This window comes from Rutidosis leptorrhynchoides, chromosome 3 (assembly GCF_046630445.1).
Source record: "Rutidosis leptorrhynchoides isolate AG116_Rl617_1_P2 chromosome 3, CSIRO_AGI_Rlap_v1, whole genome shotgun sequence".
Classification (NCBI taxonomy): domain Eukaryota; kingdom Viridiplantae; phylum Streptophyta; class Magnoliopsida; order Asterales; family Asteraceae; genus Rutidosis; species Rutidosis leptorrhynchoides.
Window position 1 is genome coordinate 52,852,390 of NC_092335.1, and position 10,340 is coordinate 52,862,729.

Sequence of the window (10,340 nt, forward strand, 5' to 3'; positions counted from 1 at the left end):
TATACTACTACTCGCGCCCACCAGTTCTTATAACTGGCAGTTACTAGTTACCAAAGCTAAGGGATTTTCGGTTCAAACTCAGTGTAGAATTTAGTATGTACTTGTATCCATTGCGTTTAAAATAAAGTGCATGTATTCTCAGCCCAAAAATATATATTGCAAAAGCAATTAAAAAGGGAGCAAATGAAACTCACCTTAGCAGCACATAAAGTTGTTCATCGTAATGTGATCGAAATTCGAATTACCAAATAATCGTAGATCTCAACCTAGAGAACATATGTTGGTCAATAAATGTCTATCAAGCTAGGTCATGTCATAGTGTATCACAATCCTAATGCTCAAGATCGACATACAAAAGTTATCCAAAGTCGTTTCAAAAAGTCAATTTTGACAGTTGTTTAACAAAACGAGACGTACCTTATATAAGGATTCATTTACTCGGTTGGTAATATTCAAAAATCCAATTTATCAATCTAGTAAACAAGTTGTTTAAATCTTAATTGCAGATTCAAAAGCAATTTCAATTAACGTCAATCATAATTCAGTTGATCATATATTTTAATCCGTTCATCGAAACTATTCGATATCTAAATGAAAAGTCATTGATTTTTCGTCAGCTTTCCAAAAACATGTATATCATATACCTTTTACCAGTAATATATGTATTTAATTCGAGATTCATTATAAACTGTTTAACGACGAAATTTAGCATACAAGCATGCATAAATATAAATACTCGAGCACTAGACATGGATACACAATTAATATATAAAAGATAAGATATGAATACTCACGTATCAATATTGTGATTCAATATTGCAGGAAAGTACGTAGACGCAACAGAGATGATAAATACTAGGTTTGACTTGCGAACAATACCCATGAACATTACCAATAACCTCCATAGCTATAACCCATAATTTTCTTAGTTCTATCCCGTTTGAAGCTTGTTTTGAAAGTGACACGCTCATGACCTCGTCGTAATATTTTATGTATAATATTACTAAAAATATTAAGATTAATAATAATAATAATCTTAATAGTATAATAATAATAATAATAATAATAATAATAATAATAATAATAATAATAATTATAATTATAATAAATAAATACTTAAGGAGTAATATATGTGTAAAAAAACTCGAGCAGAAACCTGGTATTTATAGGTATAATTCCTGATTCTGATGCCCATTCGAGTGCATGGGATTTTAGTGCAAATCTCATGCACTTGCATGAGCTCATGCACTCGCATGGGTTTTATGCCTATTTCCCATACGATCGCATGGCCGTTAGATCCAGCTCACATATTTTTTGTTTTCTTGTTTGTCGACATAATTAAATATAATATATATAATATATATATAATTTAAATAATTAATTATATATTATATTAAATTCATGTGCATAGTTGACTTGTAATTTTCGTTCCGATGACTCGTACGTTGTCACTCGACTTATGTCCCGGTTCTGGTTTCTCGAACGCATTTTTGTACGCTTAGTAAACTCGCAATTTACGTTTTGTGACTCGTACCTTTGTCAAAATATAGTCTTAAATTATCAATAAACTATATCATTCAAAGTGTATCTTAAACTTTCGAGTGTTTTGGTCATTTACTTCTATAAATCATTGTCTCGCTATTTGTTGATATATATATAATAACAAATCGTTTTATGACCAAGTTAATATATATTTTCCACATTCATAAACACGTTTTAAATATACGTCGCAAGTTATTCATACAATTAATATTCCAACTTATCATATATATTCAAATAAATATTTAACCAATAAGTTTAATGTACGGTATTAAACAATTAATAATTGTTACGTTTCCAAGTTATAGTATATATATATGTATCTATATACATATAATTGTTCTCGAATCGTCGAGAACAACCGAAAGGTATTTGAATAGTTCAAAAATTTTGAGATTCAGTTTTACAGACTTTGCTTATCGTGTCAAAAATGTTAATCATACAAAGATTAAGTTTAAATTTGGTCAGAAATTTCCGGGTCATCACATTTATGTAAGTGGGCGTTGTGTGAGTTAGTGAATGACCCGAAATGGGTGTGTTGACCTTAAATTGGTCAAACGGGTCAAAATGGACCTAGGTTAGTTAATGTTTGTGATTAATACATAAACCTTGTGTTGAAATGTGTTTTTAAACCTATCTTGGCTAATGTTAGGGTTTCGGTGTGAGTTGACCCAATTTTAGGGTTAAGTGTCCAAATAGGTCAAAATGACTTAGTAATGGTGAGTGTTGTGAGTTTGACCAACTTGAATGGTTGGTTGATTATATGTACATTATAATAGGTGCATTACCTTGAAGATTCAAGCTTGGTTTATTGATTCACCGAAGGCGTAAAGTGAGTGGAATAAGTATACATGTACGTATATGGTGTGTTTACTTGTAGAAATGGATATGTGTTCTCCAAGTTAGTGATATATGCGTTGTACGCTAACGGTTTTAAGAATGGATATATGTTGTCCAATTTAGTGTTATATGTGGTGTACACTAATGATTTATGAATGGATATGTGTTGTCCAATTTAGTGTTATATGTGTTGTACACTAACGATTTTATAAACGGATATGTGTTGTCCAAGGGTTAGTGATATATGTGTTGTGCACTAACGGTTGTTATGAACACTGATGGGAAATTTGAGTACCATTCCTATTACGATTGGTTAACCATGGTTGTATGAATTGTGTATTAGCATATTTAATTATAAACTATATGCTTTTGTTATTGCTAGCTCAAATGTGAATTGCGGTTATTGGTATATGCATAATGTTTTGCATGGTTGTCGAATTGCTAGCTTGTGTACGGTATTGTGTAAGTGTTTGCAAGCAGATATATTATATATGTATATGTATAATTATTGCATTCACTAAGCTTTGCTTACCCTCTCGTTGTTTACCTTTTTATAGGTTCGGTTGTGGACAAGGGTAAGGGCATTATCTTGGATTAGAGATCCCGCTTTGTTGTTGGGGGACGCTTTTTGGATGAGTTAGCTTTTGGAGTTTAACCGAGACTTGGGTAGTTTAAACCCAAACACCATGCTCGTAGTGTCGTTTGGAAATTAAACTAATGTGGTCGAAACTCAAACTTTTGTATGAAACTCGTAAAACGGCCGATGTGGGCCCCGCTTTGTAAAACTCATTTTATGTTTGAATCGTGTTAGTTTTACATGTTTGAATATGCGGTTAAAAGCGTTTTGTCTAATTATGTCGGGAAGTGGCCGATCTTTTTCGCAAAAATTGAAAAATGAGACAGACCGTTTTGGCGCGCCGCGCGGCCATATGGCGCGCCGCGCCATTAGCTGAACAGAGAAATAATTTTTTTTGTGACATTTTAAGCGGGTTTGTTCGTGGTTTGGTTTGGGTTGTTACAAGTGGTATCAGAGCATGATCTAAGGGATTTAAGCGACTTGAGATAGGTGTCTAGACTTGGACTTTATTGTGTGTACGCTTTATACGGGACTTGTAGGACTTTGGGTTGGATCGAGAATTGTTAGTGCATAGGTTTATGTAAACTAACCATGTACTAATCGTTTTGTGTTGTGTTAAGCAATCATCAAGCGAGATGGACGTTGTACTAGCAAGTTAATACGACGTGCTCGCGTAACAATGATTAGCTACCATTGTTACGGGTTCAAATCGTGTCAAACAAGCGATGTACGACGATTGTTGAGCGAGATGGAGTAGTGTGGTATATATGTATATACATATGTGTTAAGTCCTTTCGTTTCGTTGCTTAATTTACTTCGTTTTATAGAATGAAGATGAGAAACGGACACGACACCAATGATGGAAGTACGAGTGAGGACGTTGAGTTCACGGCCAAAGTTGAGGCCATCTTTAAACGTCAAAAAGCGGAGTTTCTCGAAGATGTTAAAAAGAAGTTCCTATACACGATTGACGAGCAACTAGTCAACGTGGTAAAGGAGCAAGTTAAGGCCGTTCTTCAAGAGGATAATGTAGGGAGACGGGACTTCTTTTATAAGAATTTCAAGGACTCTCAACCTCCCACCTTCGATGGTGAACGAGACTCACTTAAGAGTGCCCGTTGGATCTCTGATATGGAGGGGGCTTTTCGTACGTGTGAATGCCCTCTTGATAAGAAGACGAGATATGGTTGTAGCATGTTAAGAGGTGATGCTAAATTATGGTGGGACGCGAAGATCCGACTTTATGGCGAAGAACAATGCATGGAGTTCACATGGGATGAATTCAAGGTGGAGTTTTTCGATGAATACCTAACTTCGGCCGATCTTACAAGGCTTAAGGATGAACTACGTTCCTTGAGGCAAGGGTCGATGGATTTGAACACTCTCAAATCCGTATTTTTGTCCAAGACCCAATTTTGCCCGGAGTATGTCGGGAATGATAAAATGTTGAAAGAAGATTTCTATCGAATCTTGAATGATAACTATCAAGAGAAAATTAGTGTGAACGTGGTGAAGAGCTTCGATGAATTGTTCAATATGGCGAAGGATTTTGAACCGCTTGTGTTGAGAAAGAGTAGTTTTACTTTTGGTAAGAGGAGGTTCGAGAATTCGAGTCAATCGAGCTTTTCCAACAAAAAGAACAAGAAGGGCTCTGAAAGTGTTAATAGTGTGAAGAAAGGTGGCTCCGGTGGTCATGTACCCACTTGCTATACTTGTGGGCAAAAAGGTCACATCTCTCGTGATTGCCCCAACTCACCTTCCACACCCAAATTTACTTGTTTCAATTGTGGTAAAGAAGGGCACAAGAGGCCCGAGTGTCCCGAGTTGCGCAATGATAATGTTAAGCAGTTAGAAAAGGCGGCAGGTACGGCTATAGGTCTAAATTATTTGATGACCAATGACGAAGCCAAACAATCGAATGAAGTTGTTTCAGGTACTTTTATGGTTAACTCTAATCCGGCAAGGATACTCTTTGATAGTGGTGCTAACTTGTCGTTCGTGTCACCAAAATTTGTTTCGAAACTTAACAAACAGTTAGCTAAGTTGAGTCGTCTGGTAGAAGTTGAAATAGTGGATGGCAAGACGGTGCTAGTGGTGGATGTGTGTAAAAATTGTAATGTTGTGTTTGGTGCCAAAAACTTTAAAATTGATCTCATCCCGATGACTTTGGGTGATTTTGATATCGTTGTTGGTATGGATTGGCTCGATTATAATAGAGCCGATATTGCATGCCACGAAAAATTTATTCGTGTAAAGGCCCCAAGTGGGGGAGAGTTAATTATTCACGGTGATAAGCGTAGAAGACTTGTGCCGATATGTTCTTTTGCACGGGCACGTCGTTTCCTTGTTAGTGGTGGCATGGCTTTTCTTGCCCATATTGTTGATACTCGTGATGAGCCACCACCCATCCGTAAAATTCCGATGGTTAATGAATTCGAAGACGTTTTTCCGGATGAGTTACCGGGTGTACCGGCGGAAAGACAAGTTGAATTTCGCATTGAGTTGGTTCCGGGAGCTACTCTCATTGCCAAAACTCCTTATCGTTTAGCGCCAACGGAAACACAAGAGTTGTTAAATCAAACCCAAGAGTTACTTGAAAAGGGTTTTATTCGACCGAGTGCTTCGCCATGGGGCGTTCTGATTTTATTTGTAAAGAAGAAGGATGGTAGCATGCGGATGTGCATCGATTATAGGGAGTTGAATAAAGTGACGATCAAGAATCGTTATCCATTGCCTCGGATTGACCATTTTTTTGACCAACTCCAAGGTGCGACGTATTTCTCAAAGATTGACCTACGGTCCGGCTATCACCAAATGCGGGTTCGTGAGGAAGATATCGAGAAAATGGCTTTTCGAACGCATTATGGGCATTTTGAGTTTGTGGTAATGCCTTTTGATCTTACGAATGCACCGGCGGCATTCATGGATCTTATGAACCGAGTGTGCTAACCTATGTTGGACAAGTCGGTGATTGTGTTTATTGACGACATACTAGTCTACTCGAAAACTATGAACGAACATGAACGTCATTTGCGTGAGGTATTGCAGACATTACGAAAGGAGAAGTTGTATGCTAAGTTCTCCAAATGTGAATTTTGGCTAAGGGAGGTTCAATTCCTTGGCCACATTGTGAACAAAGACGGTATTCAAGTAGATCTGGGGAAGATTGAGACGGTGAAGAGTTGGAGACAACCGACTACGCCAACGGAGGTCCGAAGTTTTCTCGGATTGGCCGGGTATTATCGTCAGTTTATCCAAGACTTTTCTAAGATCGCTTCTTCGTTGACGAAATTGACGAGGAAGAACGCGAGGTTTAATTGGGAGAACGAGCAAGAAATTGCTTTTCAATTGTTAAAAGAGAAGTTGTGTCAAGCTCCGGTGTTAGTGTTGCCGGAAGGAGTGGAAGACATGACGGTTTATTGTGATGCTTCGTTAAATGGGCTCGGGTGTGTTCTAATGCAAAGAGGTAAAGTCATCGCTTATGCCTCTCGACAATTAAAGGAACACGAAACGAGATATCCGACTCATGATCTTGAGTTGGCGGTGGTGGTACATGCGTTGAAAATTTGGCGCCACTACTTGTATGGTGTCAAGAGTACGATATATTCGGATCATAAGAGTTTGAAACATCTCTTTAATCAACGAGATTTAAATTATTGTCAACGTAGGTGGATGGACGTGGTGAAAGATTATGATTGTGAAATACTTTATCATCCGGGCAAGGCGAATGTGGTCGCGGATGCGTTAAGTCGAAAGAGTCATCACCCGGCGTTACGATTGGGATTGTTACGTATGATTATTACTAACGATTTTCTTGAAAAACTTGGTGTGATTCAAATAGAGGCTTACGTTCACAACAAGCATGCGGAACGAATTGTGGGACAATCGGAATTCATTACTATGGGTTCGCGTGGTTTGTTATCTTTTCAAAGAAGAGTGTGGGTGCCGAAGATGGTTGATTATCGACAAGTGCAACTTGATGAAGCACATAAGTCAAAATATTCCATTCATACGGGCGCGACGAAAATGTACCTTGATTTAAGGAAAGATTATTGGTGACCGGGCATGAAACGTGATGTTGTAAAGTATGTTGAGCAATGCGTCACGTGTTTACAAGTTAAAGCCGAGCACCAAAAGCCGTATGGTAAGTTACAACCGTTAGAAATTCCGAAATGGAAATGGGAGCACATTACCATGGATTTCATCACAAAGTTACCTAAAATGGCGAGAACCCAATTTGATTCGATTTGGGTTGTAGTTGATCGGTTAACGAAAAGTGCTTTGTTTCTTCCCATTCGGGAAGCGATATCGTCGGAGACCTTGGCTAAGTTGTTTATCAAGGAAGTCATCTCTCGACACGGAGTTCCTATATCTATTATTTCGGATCGAGATACTCATTTTACATCTCGGTTTTGGGAAAAATTTCATGAAGATATGGGTACACAATTGAAATTGAGCACGGCGTACCATCCTCAAACGGACGGTTAAACCGAACGTACGAATCAAACTCTAGAGGATATGTTATGGGCGTGTATTATTGATTTCGGGGGTAGTTGGGATGAGCACTTACCTTTGGTGGAATTCTCGTACAATAATAGTTATCATACTAGTATCGGGATGCCACCTTATGAGATGCTTTATGGGCGTAGGTGTCGAACCCCAATTTGTTGGGGTGACGTGGGTCAAAAGGAAATCGGGAGTACCGATTTGGTGTTAGAGACGAATAGCAAGATTGATATGATTCGAGAGCATTTGAAAAAGGCTCAAGATAGACAAAAGTCGTATGCCGACAAACGTAGACGAACGGTCTAATTTCAAGAAGGTGACATGGTGATGCTTAAGGTTTCGCCATGGAAAGGTATTATTCGATTTCGAAAACGGGGAAAGTTAGCTCCTCGGTTTATTGGGCCATTTAAAGTTTTAGCTCGTGTTGGTGAAGCCGCGTATCGTTTGGAATTACCCGAAGAGCTTGCGGGGATCCATAATACATTTCATGTTTCCCAGCTCCGTAAGTGTCTTGCGGATGATTCATCATGGGTGCCTTTGGACGAAATTGAGCTAAACAATAAGTTAGAGTATATTGAGGAGCCGATTGCCATACTCGATGAGAAGGTCAAAAGGTTGAGGCATAAAGAGGTTAGGACTTTTAAAGTTCAATGGCGTCGTAGTAAAGGTTTCGAGTTTACTTGGGAGCCCGAAGAGTTCGTGTTGGTTTATCTTCCCTCTTGTCATGCGGCTTGGATCGCGAGGACGCGTTCCGATTCAAGTGGGGGAGAGTTGTAAGACCCGAATATTTCCTTGTTCATATGTGTAATTAGGTTGAATGAATTGTGGGGTTTCTTTGTATATTTTAAAAAGGGAAAATAATTCTGCCCAGGCTATCTGCGCGCCGTGCAGAATTATGGCGCGCCACGCCATTACGGGCTGACAGCCCATCTCTTGCTTTTAAATTAGATATTTTAAGGGCTTTTTGGTAAATTCACATGAGACCCAACTTTAAGGCTTGGGATCAGTTGTTGGAGTCTCATTAACTCCATTTCCATCTACTTCAACCTCATCCATTCAATTCTAGAGAGAGAGTAAGATCCTAGTGTGAGAAAACTCATTTTGGAGAAGAAGAAGAAGGAATCTTGCTTAAGCTCAAGTTATAAAGTTGTTCATCTACTTCCTAGCTACATTTTGAGTGTAGTGGTATGCTTTAATCTTAATTTCCTTATTTAATTTGATTAAGGGTTAGGGTTTGGGGTAGATGATGAACTTAAAACCCATTTGTGGGTTAATTGGGTGTTTTGGGTGAAAATGGGTCATGTAGACTCAAAGATGACAAACTAGGGTTTTCAAAGTGTTAGATTGATATTTATGAACTTAAATTAGTTAGTAAATTGCTAGCACACCAATATTTATGTAAGTGGGCATTGTGTGGGTTAGTGGATGACCAGAAATGGGTGTGTTGACCTTAAATTGGTCAAACGGGTCAAAATGGACCTAGGTTAGTTAATGTTTGTGATTAATGCATAAACCTTGTGTTGAAATGTGTTTTTAAACCTATCTTGGCTAATGTTAGGGTTTCGGTGTGAGTTGACCCAATTTTAGGGTTAAGTGTCCAAATAGGTCAAAATGACTTAGTAATGGTGACTGTTGTGAGTTTGACCAACTTGAATGGTTGGTTGATTATGAAATGTCCCGTTCTTATTGATTAAAAACGTTCCATATTAATTGATTTCGTTGCGAGGTTTTGACCTCTATATGAGACGTTTTTCAAAGACTGCATTCATTTTAAAACAAACCATAACCTTTATTTCATCAATAAAGGTTTAAAAAGCTTTACGTAGATTATCAAATAAAGATAATCTAAAATATCCTGTTTACACACGACCATTACATAATGGTTTACAATACAAATATGTTACAACAAAATAAGTTTCTTGAATGCAGTTTTTACACAATATCATACAAGCATGGACTCCAAATCTCGTCCTTATTTAAGTATGCGACAGCGGAAGCTCTTAATAATCACCTGAGAATAAACATGCTTAAAACGTCAACAAAAATGTTGGTGAGTTATAGGTTTAACCTATATATATCAAATCATAATAATAGACCACAAGATTTCATATTTCAATACACATCCCATACATAGAGATAAAAATCATTCATATGGTGAACACCTGGTAACCGACATTAACAAGATGCATATATAAGAATATCCCCATCATTCCGGGACACCCTTCGGATATGATATAAATTTCGAAGTACTAAAGCATCCGGTACTTTAGATGGGGTTTGTTAGGCCCAATAGATCTATCTTTAGGATTCGCGTCAATTAGGGTGTCTGTTCCCTAATTCTTAGATTACCAGACTTAATAAAAAAGGGCATATTCGATTTCGATAATTCAACCATAGAATGTAGTTTCACGTACTTGTGTCTATTTTGTAAATCATTTATAAAACCTGCATGTATTCTCATCCCAAAAATATTAGATTTTAAAAGTGGGACTATAACTCACTTTCACAGATTTTTACTTCATCGGGAAGTAAGACTTGGCCACTGGTTGATTCACGAACCTATAACAATATATACATATATATCAAAGTATGTTCAAAATATATTTACAACACTTTTAATATATTTTGATGTTTTAAGTTTATTAAGTCAGCTGTCCTCGTTAGTAACCTACAACTAGTTGTCCACAGTTAGATGTACAGAAATAAATCGATAAATATTATCTTGAATCAATCCACGACCCAGTGTATACGTATCTCAGTATTGATCACAACTCAAACTATATATATTTTGGAATCAACCTCAACCCTGTATAGCTAACTCCAACATTCACATATAGAGTGTCTATGGTTGTTCCGAAATATATATAGATGTGTCGAC